The sequence below is a fragment of the Heterodontus francisci genome, chromosome 1 (genome assembly GCF_036365525.1).
Source record: "Heterodontus francisci isolate sHetFra1 chromosome 1, sHetFra1.hap1, whole genome shotgun sequence".
NCBI lineage: Eukaryota > Metazoa > Chordata > Chondrichthyes > Heterodontiformes > Heterodontidae > Heterodontus > Heterodontus francisci.
In genome coordinates this window covers 112,444,060-112,463,043 of record NC_090371.1, presented here as the reverse complement: position 1 = coordinate 112,463,043, position 18,984 = coordinate 112,444,060, and positions in this window count along the sequence as shown.

The window sequence follows — 18,984 nt, the reverse complement described above, 5'->3', positions numbered from 1 at the left end:
TAGAAAATTGCCCAGGTATGGCCTGAGCACAAAGAGCAGGACAAATCCAACCTGGACAATTACTGCCCTATCAGTCTACTCTCGATCATCAGCAAAGTGATGTAAGGAGTCGTGAATGGTGCTATCAAGCGGCACCTGCTCAGCAATAACCTGGTCACTGACACTGGTTTCGTCAGGGCCACTCAGTTCCTAACCTCATCACAGCCTTGGTCCAAACATGGACAAAAGAGCTGAACTCCAGAGGTGAGGTGAGAGTAACTGCCCTTGACATCAAGGCAGCATTTGACTGAGTATGACATGAAAGAGCCCTGGCAAAACTGGAGTCAATGGGAATCAGCAGGCAAGCTTTCCACTGGTTGGAATCACACCTAGCACAAAGGAAGATGATCATGGTTGTTGGAGGCCAATCATCTCAGTACCAGGACATTTCTGCAGGAGTTCCTTTGGGTAATGTCCTCGGCCCAACCATCTTCAGCTGCTTCATCAATGACGTTCCCTCCATCATAATGTCAGAAGTGGAGATGTTCGCTGATGATTGCATAATGTTTAACACCATTCACAATTCCTCAGATGCTGAAGCAGCCTGTGTCCAGATGCAGCAAGAGCCGGACAACATCCAGGCTTGGGAAAATTTGTGGCAAGTAACATTCACGCGACACAAGTGCCAGGCAATGACTATCTCAAACAACATCCCCTTGATGTTCAATGGCATTATGATCACTGAATTCCCCCACTTTCAATATCCTGGGGGTTACCTTTGACCAGACACTGAACTGGACCAGCCACATAAATGCTGTGGCTACAAGAACAGGTCAGAGGCTGGGAATTCTGCAGGAAGTAACTCACCTTTTGTCTCCCCAATGCCTGTCCACCATCTACAAGGCACAAGTCAAGAGTGTGATAGAATACTCTGCACTTGCCTGGATGACTGCAGCTCCAAGAAAACTCAAGGAGCTTGACAACATCCAGGCCAAAGCAGCCCGCTTGATTGGCACCCCATCCACCACCTTCAACATTCACTCCCTTCACCACCAATGCACAATGGCAGCAGTCTGCACCATATACAAGCTGCACTGCAGCAGCTCACCAAGGCTCCTTAGCACCTTCCAAACTGCACCCTTTATCACCTCGAAGGATAAGTGCAGCAGATGCATGGGAACACCACCACCTGCAAGTTCCTGTCCAAGTCACCCACCATCCTGTCTTGGAATTTTATTGCCGTTCCTTCACTGTTGCAGGGTCAAAATCCTGGAACGCCTTCCCTAACACTGTTGGTGCACCTACACCCGATGGACTGCAGCGGTTCAAGAAGGCAGCTCACCACCACCTTCTCAAGGGCAATTAGGGGTGGGGAATATATGTTGGCCTAGCCAGTGATGCCCACATCCCATGAATGAATAAAAAAGGAAAATGAATTCTGTCCTTGCCCCTTCAAGGACATCTTCCCTTTCTAGCACTGTAATGTCTTCCCTAATTAGCACTGTCACCTCACCTCTTTTTCCCATCTCTATCTTTTCTGAACACTTCATATTCTTTTGGGCCTCCTTATATACTTGTATATTAAGCACCCAGTCCTCACCATTTTTAAGCCATGTTTTTGTTATTTCCACTACATCATATTCTCATACTGCTATTTGTGCTTGTAGCTCACCAACCTTATTCACCACACTTGCGTGTTTACATGCATGAATTGTAGTCTTGTCTTTGCAATCCTTGTAGTACTTCACAGTCCACTCCCACCTAATACGGAACTAGTCCCTTCTCTAGTCTAACACTCTCACTCTGACCCCACCGAATACTTTGCTATTTCCTACTCTCGGGCTATCATTTCTTCCAATTCTCGGTGTTCCTTGCTTGTATTATCTCCTGGTTTTCACACCCCTGCCCATTGGCACGAGCAAATCACCTCCCAGCTCTATTCAGATACAAACCATCCAGTCTGTACAAGTCCCACCTTCTCCAGAAGTGATCCCAGTGCCCCAGGACTCTAAACCCCCTCCTGCACCATCTTTCCAGCCACGCATTCATCTGCACTATCCTCCTATTTCTATATTTACTTGCGCATGGTACTGGGAGTTATCTGGAGATTACTACATTTGAAGTCCTGCTGCTAATTTCTTACCTAGCTCATTACACTCTTTCTGCAGGACAACTTCTCTCTTCCCACCTATGTTGATGCTACCAAAGTGGACCACGACTGCTGGCTGTTCACCCTCCCCCCTCAGTTTGCTCTGCAACCAGTGACATCCTTGACCCTAGCACATGGAGGCAACACACCATCCTGGATTCATGTCTGTGGCCACAGAAATGCCTGTCTATTCCCCTCCGCATTGAAACTCCTATCACTATCGCTCTTCCACTCTTATTTATAACACCCCCGCCCCCTGCCCCTTCACCCCCGTGCAGTTGAGCCACCTATGGTACCATGGCCTTGGCTCTGGCTGCACTCCCCAGAGAACCATCACTTTCCTCAATATTCAGAGCTGAATATTGGAGAGTGTTGGAGAGTTAAATGCACTCAGGGGGCTCCTGCACTACCTGCCTGCTTCTTCTTGATTGTCTGGTGGACACCCATTCCCTCTCTCCATGCATACTCTTAAGCTGTGGGGTGACCACATCTATAACTGTGCTATCCACAAAGCTCTCAACCTCACGGACGGGAGGATAAGGTTTCAGAGTAATGGGACCCAGAATTCATGGATATTTGGCTGAAAAGTTGGATGTTTGAAGAACATCATATCAACGTGCAGGTTCTGAGACCTGTCTCCAAAGATGTACACATCCGACCAGTGTGATTCTCAAGTGAACAGCTGTCATTTGCAGCAGCAACTGAGAAGACTTTTCTTCATTGCAGACACTAATGGAGCATGTGGCAGCTTCATTCAAATCTGCATATCCCCACCTAAGAAGTGACCAGGGACCAATCTGGCCTGGTGGGGTCTTTTCTGGCAGGTTGTTTGCTGGCCGGTCAGGTTGGGCAGGGCTCAGCCTCTGCATTAAGTTTCAGACCATATATCACACTTAATTGTAGTCTGTTGTGGCCTTTCCTATAGAAAAAAGGCCAGGACTTTGACATAGCTAGTTTAGAGACCCTGGTTTCAAAACTACATGGAGCCAAGCATCACAATGACTTGCACTTAGAGGACGATTCTCTGACTCCTCAGTGACAGCTACAAGGGACAATACAGCATATCTGATTACTGTTATCTTCTCTTATATCATCCTGTCTACCTTTGACGCCAGAGCCATATCTTTCTCCATCGGTTCACTATCCATATTACAACATGACAACACTCTTTGCTGCTACATGAACATATCAATAATGATCACTTGAGTGAATAAGTCAGCACCAAGTAAGCTCATCCTCCATGAATAAGAAAGAACCTTGTCAGTGCACATTCTATTTTTATATCTTTCCCACTAGTTGGTGGCCTGTAGAATACACCCAACAATATAATGGTACCTCTATTGTTTCTTAACTCTAACCAAATAGATCCCTCTAGGACATCCTCTCTCTGCAGCATTGTCATATTTTCCTTAATCATTACAGCCACCACTCTTCCTTTTTTTCCTTCTTTATCTTCCTACAGCACCTGTATCCAGAAATATTTCGAATCCTTTCTTAAGCCAGGTCTCCATTATTGCCATGATATCATATTCTCATGTGGCTATTTGCTCCTGCAGCTCACCAACCTTATTTACATGCTTTCTGTTTACATATATGCACTGTAAACCTAATTTAAATCTTGCTGCATTACATCTTAGTCTGATTCCACCTAATATCTTACTATTTCTTACTCTAGTGCTATCTGCTTCTCCCAATCCTTTTTCCACCTTGTTTATCCTTCCTAATGCTACATTCTGGTTCCCATCTCCCTACCAAGTTAGTTTAAACTCTCCCCAACAGCACTAGCAAACTACCCCATGAGGACATTGGGCCTAGCTCTGTTCATGTGCAACCCATCTGGCCTGTATTGGTCCCATCTCACCCAGAACCACTCCCAATGTCCCAGAAATCTAAAGCCATCCCTCCTGCACCATCTCTTCAGCAACGCATTTATCTGTTCTATCCTATTGCTAAACTCACTAGTGCATGGCACCGTGAGTAATCTAGGGATACTACCTTTGACGTCCTGCTTGCTAGCCTCCTACCTAGCTCCCTAAAATATGATTGCAGGACCTCATCATTCTTTCTACCTGTCGATATGGACCATGACCTCTGGCTGTTCACCCTCCTCCCTTAGGAGGCTCTGCTGCCACTCAGTGACAGCCTTGAGCCTAGCACAAGGGAGGCAATGTACCATCCTGGATTCACATCTGTAGCTGCAAATATGCCTGTCTGTTCTTTTTGTGTTAATGATTGCATTATTTGCTACTAAATATAAAGAGAGCACTTGGACCAGTGATCTAAATAGCATTGAAATCTCCAGTAAACAGTTCATAGTTTAAATAACTCCACAAGTACAGAAACTGCTGCTGAGCACCCTGTATTCAAGAAAGGGAGTGAAATATGAATTTGGAAATTACAGATAAATTAGCCCAACATTAGTAAAGGCAAAAATGTCTAATGGCACTTTATTAGACACTATTAACGTTCAGTTAAATGGCTTCAAAGCCACAAGAAAGAATTAACATATTTAGAGCTAACAGCTTGCACCTCACAGTTCTGAGTATATGATTATGAGGACAGGTTGCATAAACTTCACTTACATTCAGGTGAATGTTTAGAATGGTGGGGAGTTATCTAATTCAAGTGTTTAAAACAATAAAGGGATTTGATAGGTTAGATGCAAAAAAACTATTTCCTTTGGTCGGAGAATCCAGAACAAGTGGGCATAAGTATGGAATTAGAGCTAAACCATTTAGTTATGAAATCAGAAAGCACTTTTTCATACACAGGGCCGTGGAAATCTGTGGCTGCTGGGTTAATTGAAATTCAAGACTCAGATCAATTTTTTTTTGTTAGTTAAAGGTATCAAGGGATATGGAGCAAAGATGCGGCAATGGAGCTGAGGTACAGGCCAGCCAGGATCCAACTGAATGGTGGAATAGGCTGAATGGTGTATTCCTGTTCCTACATTCCTATTTACAGATATGGAAGATTTTGAGGGGATAACTAAATTGACAGATGAGCAAGATCTTCAGAAGGTATTTAACAAAATTCTACATATGGGGTTTACAAAGAAGATTAAAAGGGAATAGAAGAAATGATAAATTAATTAATGTGATTGAAAAGTGTCTTAGGGACAGATTGCAGAAGGTGATGATAAATGAATGAAAGCTTAAGCTGGGGTGATGACTATGAGAGCTCCATAGAAATCGGTTTTAGGTCTCCAACTGTTCATATAATTAGTAAAGGATTTGGAGCAAAACACTCTGTGCTCGCTGACATTGACTCCCATCTGGCGATGCCTTGATTTTAAAATTCTCATCCTAGTTTTCAAATCACCCCCATGGCCTCGCTCTTCCCTATTTCTATAACCTTCTCCAGCCCTACAACCCTCTCAGATCTCTGTGCTTCACCAGTTCTGGCCTTTTGTGCATTCCCGATTTCTCATCTCTTCTGCTGCCTGGGCCCTAAGCTCTGGAAATACCTCCTTAAGTATCTCTGCTTTTTCACATCTCTCATTTCCTTTAAGATGCTCCTTAAAACATAGCTCTTTGACCAAGCTTTTGGTCACCTGTCCTAATATCTACTTACGTGGCTGTGTGTCAAACTCTGTTTAATAACACTCCTGTGAAGCGCCTTGGGATGCTTTACTACATTAAACGTGCTATATAAAGGCAAGTTGTTTTGTTGTTGAGATGACATTGGTACTGGGATAAATATTGACACCAGAGTGAACATTAGCACGGAAATGAATTTTCCTACTGGGATGAACATCCGTACTGGGATGAACATCTTAATTAGGAATGAATCCATACTGGGATGAACAAACGTACCGGATGAACATAGGTATTGGGTAAACATCTACTGGGATGGACTTCTGTACTGGGATGTACATTCTGTACGGGGATGGGCATCGTACTGGGACGTACATTCTGTACTGGTTTGGATATCCATACTGGGATGAACATTGATTCTGAGGTGAATGGTGTTACAGGTTTTGCCTGTAGATATTTTCTTGGTGACAGAAGAGTTGGTCACTCGTGGAAGCATTCCAAATGTTTTACATTCAGCAGTGTGCCTGTACAGCCCAATATTTAATTATACATTGGTGTAATCCAGGAATGGAAAAGTAGGACTCCATTATGATCTGAACTGGGTATCATGGCTCTGATACTTGCGGGAAGGTGGGGATGGTGCAGATGGGGTCGAAAAATGCTGAGAAACCCAGCAAGACCTGGGACACAGAGGTCCTACAATGCAGGACATTAACAACATTTGTACCTCTGTCAGTTTTTGAGGATGTTACTTGAGGATTTTCAGAAGGCTTTTGATAAAGTCCCCCACAAGAGGTTGGTTAGCAAAATTAGAGCAGATGGGATAGGAGGTAATATACTGGCATGGATTAAGAATTGGTTAACAGGTGGAAAACAGAGAGTAGGAATAGACGGGTCATTCACGTGTTGGCAGGCTGTGTCTAGTGGAGTATTGCAAGGATCAGTACTTGGGCCCCAGCTGTTCACAATATATATCAATGATTTGGGGACCAAATGTAGTGTTTCCAAGTTCGCAGATGGCATAAAACTAGGTGGGAATGTGTGTTGTGAGGAAGATGCAAAGCGGCTTCAAGGGGATTTGGACAGACTTAGTGAATGGACAAGAACGTGGCAGATGGAATATAATGTGGAAAAATGTGAGGTTTTCCATTTTGGTAGGAGGAACAAATGTGCAGAGTATTTCTTAAATGGTAAGAGATTAGAAAGTTTAGGTGTACAAAGGGACCTGGGTGTCCTTATCAATAAGTCACTGAAAGCTAACATGCAGGTGCAGCAAGCAATTAAGAAGCCAATGGTATGTTAGCCTTTATCGCAAGAGGATTTGAGTACAGGAGTAGTGAAGTCTTGCTTCAATTGTATAGAACCTTGGTTAAACCGCACCCAGAGTATTCTGTGCAGTTTTGGTCCTGTTACCTTAGGAAGGATATTATTACCATAGAGGGAATGCAAGGTTCACCAGACTTGTTCCCGGGATGGCGGGACTGTCCGATGAAGAGAGATTGGGGAAACTGGGCCTGTATTCTCTAGAGTTTCGAAAATTGAGAGGTGATCTCATTGAAACCTACAAAATACTTAAGATGTTTCCCCTGTTTGGGGAGTCTACAACCAGGGGACACAATTTCAAAATAAGGGGGAAGCCACTTAGGACAGAGATAAGGAAAAATTTCTTTACTCAGAGGGTCATGAATCTTTGGAATTTTCTACCCCAGACGGCTGTGGAGGCTCAGTCATTGAGTATGTTTAAAGTAGAGGCTGACAGATCTCTAAATACCAATAACATAGATGAATATGGGGATAGTGTGGGGAAAAAGGGCATTGAAGTGGATGATCAACTATGATCTTATTGAATGGCGAAGCAGGCTGGATGGACTTTATGGCCTACTCCTGCTCCTATGTTCCTCCCACCTGGCAACCAGCCAAATGGACAGACTGACCAGTGGGAGGGGACATCAGAGGCAGGAGGCCAGAGCCAGGGATGGTCCTTGGCAATCGGGAGTCTGACGAGGTTGGTAATTGGCACGATTGGGAGGTGTGGTGGAAGCCTGTGATTGGGGCTGGGGGCAGACCATGGGCAATCTGGGCTGGGTGCAGAATGCCTGTGATCAAGGCTGGTGGGGAGGCTGGTGATTGGGGTTGGGGGAAACCAAAGGCTTCCTTAAGGTGTCTGGGGGAAGCACACCACAAGGATTGTTGAATTATTTACCCCTTGGTTTCACTGCCAAGTTTCCTGATCCCTGTGAAACACATGCAGCAGCAATAACTTTCAAATCAGATTCTCACTGAACTGTGGAAACCCAGTCTAAATATGTTAATTATCTCCTGCCTCTCCATCGTGGGGCACCTGGATGCCCCAATATCCTCTGTGTTAAAATGGCATTGGGAAGGGTGGGTTGGGATCATGTTCCACACATTTTACTTTTCAAGCCAACCCCAACCATCTCCTTAAATAAAAGCAAAATACTGCAGATGCTGGAAATCTGAAATAAAAACAAATGCTGGAAATACTCAGCAGGTCTGGCAGCATCTGTGCAGAGAGAAGCAGAGTTAACATTTCAGGTCAGTGACCCTTCTAGGGTTAACTCTGCTTCTCTCTCCACAGATGCTGCCAGACCTGCTGAGTATTTCCAGCATTTCTTGTTTTTATCCCAACCATCTCCTACCCATCTTGGAGATTTAATGTCAAGACCCATGTCTTTCACAAGGCTCAAGCTTTCTGAAATTGAACTGAAACGCTTAGGCTGGATACAAATCATTAAGCTGCTTTATTTTACAGATAACAAGTGAAAACAGAGTAAAGGATGTAATTAAATCTCAGCTTGATTTCACTAGCCACAGAAACACACTGCAGATCAAGGAACTAACAATAAAAAAGCCTCATTATCCCTATTAGCAGCTTCACTTATGTTTTTCTGGACAGCGTTTTGAAGTGGACTGACTATGGGCTTAAGATGTGTGTGTTTCCCCACACTTGATCAGGCTCAATCCTCAAAGCTATCTGGCTGACTGCCTGCCACACTGTACTTTCGTACTTTTTCTGTGTTACCAATCAGATGGGTAGCTCCTCTGACTTCTTCCCTATTCAGGGATTTACCAGTAGGCCTGTTGATAAAACCAGAAACTCTTCTCCCCCTTTAGGATGTGGGTTTAAAGAAAATACATCCTGCTGGAATAGAAAGATGATCCTCATTGTCTCACTTTGAAATAGATGGTGAGCTTCCAAAATTCCACAAACTGGAACTCATCTTCGATGCCTGGATCATGAACTAATAAATCCTTGAAGTGGTCTCAGCCTGTGGTTTTTTAAACCTGTCCAAAATCACTTTTCCTTCAAAACACACATTTTTACTATCGGGGAGAAGGAGGGTCACATGGACAGGCTACTGAAGACCCAGCATCAAAAACACCTTCATAACCTTTTATCCTAGAGGATTCAATGTCAGAGTATACCCATGGTGCATAGAGGTTGCAATCTCAAGCAGAAGAGTTGTGAATATGTAAAATGGAGTCCCAGCTGACACGATTAATGCTGAACCATTACAAATGCTTTCGTGAATCTCTGGTTTGCTTTGGGACTGGGAGTTATGAAATTAAACTGAATAAGAATGATGAAATGATATGCAGACCATGATGGATTTTGAATTTCTGCACCCAAGGAAATCTCATGCCAAAGAGAGCAAGTGGCCGAGGTTAAATGATAAAGATTGGGTATGTATTCTAGCTTTGGGAAGGAGAAGAGAGTTAGAAACATATCAGAACTTTTCAAGAGGAGATTAAGTGGGCTTGGTAGAGACCATAATAAGAGGGTATTTTGTACCTGTACGAATAAGAGGTTTGATGGACCAAGTGAGCTTTTCTTACTGAATGCTTTCATACAGTCCTATGTGGTTTTAATCATCAGTTCTGTTTTTTCAGTTATGAAAAGAAAACTAAGGTAGAAATTATAGAAGAATCAGAAAGATGAATGTTTCTCCCTTTTTTAAAAAGTTACTTCAATATTTTGGAACTATATTTTGCTTGTTATATGTCAGACATTCCAGATTAAAAGAGTCTTGGACTCAGAATTGATAAAATAATGTATGGTTTAAATTAGGAAATGCTCAAGTTGCAAAGATATCCTCCAGCCTACTTTGACATGCATAGGGGAGTGGAGGTAGTTTAAACAGCCTGCCGTCCTCCAGCCCTGGAGACTCATAAAAATCATTGTTCACTTGAACATTTTACATATGACTGAACAGCCTTGATACTATCTTCAGCCAACGCATCTTTCTCTTTTCCCTGTCATTTGGCTTATTAAAATTTATTTCCATGCCATAAATTCAGTATGATTAATGTTTATCATGAGCAGTTCTGCACAAAGCAGATATTATTAATCTGCTGTTATCACGTTGAACTCTGTACTCAAGGATGCCGGTCTGATTGAAACAGAGGAGCTGAGAATATTTCCCTCCAGATTTTATGTAAATGCTGGATAATTCCATTTGCAACATGGTCATATCTGTGCACTCTGAAAACCTTTTTTTGTAGATGTTTCCTCATCGAGGTCTTATCCTAGGCAGGCAGTTAATACTCTTTCATGAATTTAGCAAAAGCATATCGACAGCTTGTTTTACAACACCGCCAAGACAAATTTATACATCTATCTTTCTTATAAATACAGAGGTGCTCCTGCTGTGCTGTTAGAATTTTGCTGGAAGCCCTATGGAAATTCATGCTTAAATGGGGCTTTTGCCACACTTCCAGTAAACTTACAGTGTCGGAACAGAAGAGCTCCAAGAAGGATCTTCTGCAGAAAGTCTATGGAACTTTTTTCTACAAAGTCAATTAATGTATTTGTATTCTGGTATAAACATTGTGGGGCACATTTTTGTCTTCATCCCAATGCATAGTAATATGGTGGAGTGAATTGCCTAACCATTTTAGAACCTGTCCAATTTTCCTTCCATAGTCAGTGGAATGAATGGGCATACCATCTGTTCCCCTAGATTATTGCCCAAATGTCAAAGATGAAAATTTATCCCTGTGGGTGGGTGAGAGTTGCTGTGGTTGCTAGATTCAGTGACATTGCAAATGTATTCAGGAATAACATGCATACAAAGTAGGCTGCACTTAGTAATAGTCTCCATATTTGAATTATTGAGGAAGAAACTAATCAGTGCCCAGTGAACCACCCAAACAAGAAGGCCTGAAGCCAGTCCGAAATTGGGCCCCGGACCTTATCTATATATGGATGAACTGCTGACACCCGTGACATCTCCACAGGCAGTTTGCCATATTGCATAAATGAATTCTGGGCTAATTGCCTTGCTAGTAGCTTTCATTATGCATGTCTGCATGCAGCAAGACCTGTACAAGATTCAGGCTTGGGCTGATAAGTGGCAAGTAACATTCGTGCCACACAAGCACCAGGCAATGTGTATCTCAAACAACAGAGAATCTAACCAAATAAAAGCAAAATATTGCAGTTGCTGAAAATCTGAAATAAAAACAAGAAATGCTGGAAATACTTAACAGTGGCGCAGTGGTTAGCACCGCAGCCTCACAGCTCCAGCGACCCGGGTTCAAATCTGGGTACTGCCTGTGTGGAGTTTGCAAGTTCTCCCTGTGTCTGCGTGGGTTTCCTCCGGGTGCTCCGGTTTCCTCCCACATGCCAAAGACTTGCAGGGTGATGGGTTAATTGGCCATTATAAATTGCCCCTAGTATAGGTAGGTGGTAGGGAAATATAGGAACAGGTGGGGATGTGGTAGGAATATGGAATTAGGGTAGGATTAGTATAAGTGGGTGGTTGATGGTCGGCACAGACTCGGTGGGCCGAAGGGCCTGTTTCAGTGCTGTATCTCTATAGGTCTGGCAGCACATATGGAGAGAGAAACAGAGTCAACATTTCAGGTCAGTGACCCTTCATCAGAATTGGTAAATACCTTTTACATTTCCAATATTTGCCAGTTCTGATGAAGGGTCACTGACCTGAAATGTTAACTCTGCTTCTCTCTCTACAGATACTGCCAGAGAATCTAACCATCTCCCTTTGACGTTCAACGGCACAACTATCGCTGAATCCCCCACAACCAACATCCATTGAGCAGAAACTTAACTGAACAAGCCACATAAATACTGTGGCTACAAGAGCAGGCCAGCGGCTGGAATTCAAGTAACTCAGCTTCTGACTTCTCAAAGCCTGTTCACCATCTACAAAGCACAAGTCAGGAGTGTGATGGAATATTCTCCACGTGCCTGGATGGATGCAGCTCCAACAACACTCACGAAGCTCGCACCATCCAGGACAAAGCAACCCACTTTATTAGCACCCCATCCATCACATTAAACATTCACTCCCTCCGCTGCCGATGCACAATGGCAGCAGTGTGTACCATCTACAAGACGCACTGTCGCAACTCACTGAGACTACTTTCACAGCATCTTCTAAACCCACAACCTCTACCACTGAGAAGGATAAGGGCAACAGGCGCATGGAAACACCACCACCTGCAAGTTCCCCTCCAAGTCACACACCACCCTAACTTGGAAATATAATCGCTGTTCCTTCACTGTCAGTGGATCAAAATCCTGGAACTGCCTTCCTAACAGCATTGTTGGTGTACCAACCTCACACGGACTTCAGCAGTTCAAGAAGGCAGCTCACCACCACCTTGTCAAGGGCAATTAGGGATGGGCAATAAATGCTGGCCTAGCCAGCGTCATTCACTTCCCATGAACAAGGGAGGGAGGACAGTGGTGTGAGCTGGGGCAGTGGGGTGATCGCTTCTGGCAGTGACTGCAAGAGTGCTGTGGGAAAAAGGGGAGCAATCCTGTTTCTGTTATAAAGATAATAATGAAAACTCAACTCGTGGTAAAACAAAACAACAGCAATAATAACTTGCATTTAAATAGTACCATTAATGTAGTAAATGGTACTATTTACACAGGCTCCAGCGACCCGGGTTCAATTCTGGGTCCTGCCTGTGTGGAGTTTGCAAGTTCTCCCTGTGTCTGCGTGGGTTTCCTCCAGGTGCTCTGGTTTCCTCCCACATGCCAAAGACTTGCAAGTTGATAGGTAAATTGGCCGAAAGCTATTGCCCCTAGTATAGGTAGGAGGTAGGGAAATATAGGGACAGGTGGGAATGTGGTAGGAATATGGAATTAGTGTAGGATTAGTATAAATGGGTGGTTGATGGTCGGCACAGACTCGGTGGGCCGAAGGGCCTGTTTCAGTGCTGTATCTCTAAAAAAAAAAATTAGCTATCCTCCAGTCTTCCGGTACCTCACCCGTGGCTAATGATGATACAAAATTCTCTGCCAGGGCCCCAGCAATCTCCTCCCTTGCTTCCCATAGCATCCTAGGATACACCTGGTCAGGCCCTGGGGATTTATCCACCTTAATGTGCTTCATAACCTCCAACACCTCCTCCTTTGTAATGTTGATATGCTCCAGGATATCACTGTTCCCTCCCTTGAACTCACTAGCTTCCATGACCTCTCCACGGTAAATACAGACAAGAAGTATTCATTTAAGAACTCACCCATTTTCCGTGGCTCCACAATAGATTACCACACTGATCCTTAAGGGGACCTACTCTCTCCCTAGCTACCTTTTTACTCTTAGTATAGTTATAGAATCTTTTCGGATTCTCTTCGATCTTATCTGCCAGGGAAATCTCATGGCCCCTTTTCGCCCTCCTAATTTCCTTCTTACGTGTACTCCTACATCCCCTATACTCCGAGGGATTCGCTTGATCCCAGCTGCCTATACCTTTTTTTTAATTCATTCATGGGATGTGGGCGTCACTGGCCAGACCAGCATTTGTTGCCCATCCCTAATTGCCCTTGAGAAGGTGGTGGTGAGCTGCCTTCTTGAATCGCTGCAGTGCATTTGGGGTAGGTATACCCACAGTGCTGTTAGGAAGGGAGTTTCAGGATTTTGACCCAGCGACAGTGAAGGAATGGCGATATAGTTCCAAGTCAGGATGGTGTGTGACTTGGAGGGGAACTTGCAGGTGGTGGTGTTCCCATGTATTTGTTGCCCTTGTCCTTCTAGTTGGTAGAGATTGCGGGTTTATAAGGTGCTGTCTAAGGAGCCTTGGTGAGTTGCTGCAGTGCTTCTTGTAGATGGTACACACTGCTGCCACTTTGTGTCAGTGGTGGAGGGAGTGAATGTTTGTAGATGGGGTGCCAATCAAGTGGGCTGCTTTGTCCTGGATGGTGTTGAGCTTCTTGAGTGTTGTTGGAGCTGCACCCATCCAGGCAAGTGGAGAGTATTCCATCACACTCCTGACTTGTGCCTTGTAGATGGTGGACAGGCTTTGGGGAGCCAGGAGGTGAGTTACTCGCCTCAGGATTCCTAGCCTCTGACCTGCTCTTGTAGCCACGGTATTTATATGGCTACTCCAGTTCAGTTTCTGGTCAATGGTAGCCCCCTCGGATGTTGATAGTGGGGATTCAGCGATGGTAATTCAGTGATACCTGACATATGCCTCCTTCTTTGTCCTGACCAGACCCTCAATATCCCTCGTCAACCAAGGTTCCCTTAACTTGCCAGCCTTGCCCTTCCATCTAACAGGAACATGCCGGCCCTGAACTCTTCCTATCTCACTTTTAAAAGCCTCCCACTTGCCAGATGTCCCTTTACCTGTAAACAGCCTCTCCCATTCAACTTTTGAGAGTTCCTGTCTGATGCCATCGAAATTAGCCTTCTCCCAATTTAGAACTTCAACCTGAGGACCAATCCTATCCTTTTCCATAACTATCTTAAACTAATAGAGTTATGGTCACTGGTCCCAAAGTGCTCCCCCACTGACAAATTAACCACCTGCCCAGCCTTATTTCCTAAGAGGAAGTTGAGTGTAGCCCCTTCTGTAGTAGGGCCATCCACATACTGTTTCAGAAAACTGTTCTGGACACACTTAACAAATTCTTCCCATCTGATCCCTTAGCACTAAGGCAGTCCCAGTCAATATTAGGGAAGTTAAAATCACCTACTATTACAACCCTATAATTCCTACATCTATCTGTGATTTCCCTACATATATGCTCCTCCAATTCCCTCTGACTATTGGGGGGCCTATAGTATAATCCCATCAAAGTGATCACCCCTTTCTTATTTCTAAGTTCTACCCAAATGGCCTCATTGGACGTTCCCCCCGGGATATCCTCTCTAAGTACTGCCGTGATGTCCTCCCTAATCAATAGTGCAATTCCTCCTCCTCTCTTACCTCCACCTCTGTCACGCCGGAAGCATCAGTACCCCGGAACATTGAGCTGCCAGTCCTGCCCATCCCTCAACTACATTTCCGAAATAGCTGTATCACAATTCCATGTACTGATCCATGCTCTGAGTTCATCTGCCTTACCTGTAAGGCTTCTTGCATTAAAGTAAATGCAGTTTAGCCTACCAGACCTTCCACGCTCCCTCTCCTGCCCCTGCCTACTGGACTTGCTTGCTTTAATCTCGACATTTGCCTCAACTATCTCATCGGGGAGACTAGTACTTTGGGTCCCACCCCCCTGCAAGACTAGTTTAAACATTCATAATACATTCATTAACTCCAGCTTTTACTTTTAAATGATGCAGAAAATAATCTTGGGCTGCTAAAGAATGTGTTTCCTTTCTGAATCAAAGGCTGAGCTGGGTCAAAATCCTGGAACTCCCTTCCTAACAGCACTGTGGGTGAAGCTACACCACATGGACTGCAGAGAGTCAAGAATACAGCTCACCACCACCTTCTCAAGGGCAATTAGGGTTGGACAATAAATGCTGTCCTAGCCAGCGATGGTCACGTCCCATAAAAGGGCAAAACAGCAAAGAAAGATGTTTCAGCAAAATGTCTGAAGTTCAAGCAATGAGATTATATTTGTTCTGGGTAAAAATAACCATGAAACTTAAGACAGTCAGTTTCATCAATTGGTTTATGATTTTTAACCCTTTGAGTTTAGACTGAAACGAACTTCTGTATAAGTATATTCTTTATCGCCACCTAGTCCCATAATTTTCTCCAGTACTATTTCTTATACTGATTTTGTTAAATTCCTCATTCTTGCTCAGCCGTTGATTCCCCATTATTTCTGGAATGTGCTTTGTGTCTTATACCATGAAGACAGATACAAAGTATTGTGGCACAGTGTTGCAAACAAGAGAAGTTAAAGATAGTATTAGATTAAAGGAAGAGGCTTATAATGTTGCTAAAAAAGAGTGGAAGCCTGAGGATTGGGAGGATTTTAGAAATCAAAAGGAGGACCAAGAAATTGATAAAGAGAAAATAGAATGAGTGTAAAAAATGAAATTTCAATAAACCTTCTAGCTCAAATAAAACACACAATTACTCAATGAAAATCAAAAAGAGATGAAAGGCAGCACCAGAAAGCCTCAACATTCCAACTTTTATGTTTTTAATTTATTTTCTATATGTGTAACAAGTGAAGCAGCTTAATGAAAATGACACTCCAAGTCATTACTAGAAAAATGAACTGATAATCAATTTGTTCAACTTCCAGTGTAAACCTGTAAATTTTTGTTCTGCTTTAATATAATTTTGTCCACATAATTTAAAATAAAAATTAAGTCCACATGAAGAAATTAAGATGGTCATTACTGGTTCTCTTCTATAAAACTAAATCCTTCATTGGCCATTGGTGCACTGCTCCTCGCTATTGTCCACACTGTGCTGTGGGCTTTCCATTAATGAGTAGTCTAACATGCATTAATAGCTTTTGATAAATCTGCAAGGTAATAATGTTGTGCCTATCACATGGAGACAACACAAAAAACTGCACAGAATGAAATATTTTTGAAGACAGATGTTGTTACACAGGTAAATCAACCATTCTGTGTTAGCAAGGTCCTACAAACAGCATTGAGATAAATTGCATGATATGTTATATTGGAACTGTTTCCTGAAAGCTTGAGGGTACAGGATTCATTATAGAATATTTAGATCCGAGAAGTGCCACAATTGTATGCAATCTCAAAGATAAAACATTTGCCATCAAAAGTTGTTGCAACTTAGTCGCTCAGTGTATGACTTGGATTTGAAAACAGCTCACTCTTTCATTTACCTGAGAAAGTCAATCCTATCGTACATAAGAAAAGAAATAGAACCTGGAGTAGGGCATTGAGCTCTTTGTGCCTGCTCCGCAATTCAACAAGATCATTGCTGATCTTCTACCACAACTTAACCTTCTCGCACTATCCCCACATCCCTTAATTCCCTTCATACACAAAGACCTATTAACCTCTGTCTTGAATACGCTCAATGGCTGAGCATGCACAGATCTCTACATAAAAGCTGCGTCCTCCTCACAGTTTATTTTCCCACCTAAATTTGGATCCTCAGCAAACTTGGTTATGTTACACTCAGTTCCCTCATCTAAGCATTCCAAAGATTCACAACCATTTGAGTGAAAAATGTTCTCCTCATTTCAGTCCTAAATGGCTGATGCCTTATTCTGAGATTGTGACACCATGTTCTGAATTCCCCAATCAGGGGAAACATTTTCTCAGCATCTACCCTCTCAAGCCCTTTAAGAATTTTATATGTTTCTATTAGATCACCTCTCATCCTCTAAACTCCAGGGATTATAGGCCCAGTCTACTCAATCTTTCCTTAGTGAGTTTAGAGAGAGGGAGGAACTGAATGAAGTCAGTATTAGTAGAGAAATGGTGTTGAGGAAATTGATGGGATTGAAGGCCAATAAATCCCCAGGGCCTGATAATCTACATCCCAGAGTACTTAAGGAAGTGGCCCTAGAAATAGTGGATGCATTGGTGGTCATCTTCCAAGATTCTACAGATTCTGGAACAGTTTCTACAGATTGGAGGGTAGCTAATGTAACCCCACTATTTAAAATGGGAGGTGGAGAGAAAGCAGGGAATTATAGACTAGTCAACCTGACGTCGGTTGGGGGGAAAATTCTAGAGTCCATTATCAAAGATTTTATAGCAGAGTACTTGGAGAACAGTGGTAGAATTGGGCATGGATTTATGAAAGGGAAATCATGCTTGACAAATCTACTAGAATTCTTCGAGGATGTAACTAATAGTGTTGATGCGGGGGAAGTCAGTGGGTTTATTTGGACTTTCAAAAGGCTTTCGACAAAGTCCCACATAAGAGATTAGCGTGTAAAATTAGAGCGCATGGGATTGGGGGTAGTGTATTGCGATGGATAGAAAATTGGTTGGCAGACAGGAAACAAAGACTGGGAATAAACAGGTCTTTTTCCGAATGGCAGGCAGTGACTAGTGGGGTACCACGGGGATTGGTAGGACCCCAGCTATTCACAATATATATTAATGATTTAGATGAGGGAACTAAATGTAATGTCTCCAAATTTGCAGATGACAAAAATGGGTGGGAGGGTGAGCTGTGAGGAGGATGCAGAGAGGCTTCAGGGTGATTTGGACAAGTTGAGTGAGTGGGCTAATGCATGGCAGATGTAGTATAATGTGGATAAATGTGAGGTTCTCCACTTTGGTAGCAAAAACAGCAAGGCAGATTATTATCTGAACGGCTATAAACAGAGAGGGGAATATGCAACGAGACCTGGGTGTTCTCATACACCAGTCGCTGAAGGTTAAGCATGCAGGTGCAACAGGCAGTAAAAAAGGCAAATGGTATGTTGGCCTTCATAGCGAGAGGATTCGAGTACAGGAGCAGGGATATCTTGCTGCAATTGTACAGGGCCTTGGTGAGGCCACACGTGGAATATTGTGTGCAGTTCTGGTCTCCTTATCTGAGGAAGGATGTTTTTGCTATAGAGGGAGTGCAGCAAAGGCTTACCAGACTGATTCCTGGGATGGTGGGATTGACATATGAGGAGAGATTGAGTTGGTTAGGATTATATTCGCTGGAGTTCAGAAGAGTGAGGGGGGGGTGGTGGGATCTCATAGAAACCTATAAAATTCTAACAGGACTTGACAGGGTAGATGCAGGAAGGATGTTCTCGATGGTGGGGGAGTCCAGAACCAGGGGTCATAGTCTAAGGATACGTGGTAAACCATTTCAGGACTGAGATGAGGAGAAATTTCTTCACCCAGAGAGTGGTGAGCTTGTGGAATTTGCTACCACAGAAAGCAGTTTAGGCCAAAACGTTGTATGTTTTCAAGAAGGAGTTAGATATAGCTCTTGGGGCGAAAGGGATCAAAGGATATGGGGGGGGGGGGGGGGGGGAAAGTAGGAACAGGTTACTGAGTTGGATGATCAGCCATGGTCATAATGAATGGTGGAGCAGGACCGAAGGGCCGAATGGCCTACTCTTGCTCCTATTTTCCATGTTTCTATGTTATAGGACAATCCCTTCATCTCAGGAACCCATTTAGTGAACCTTCATTC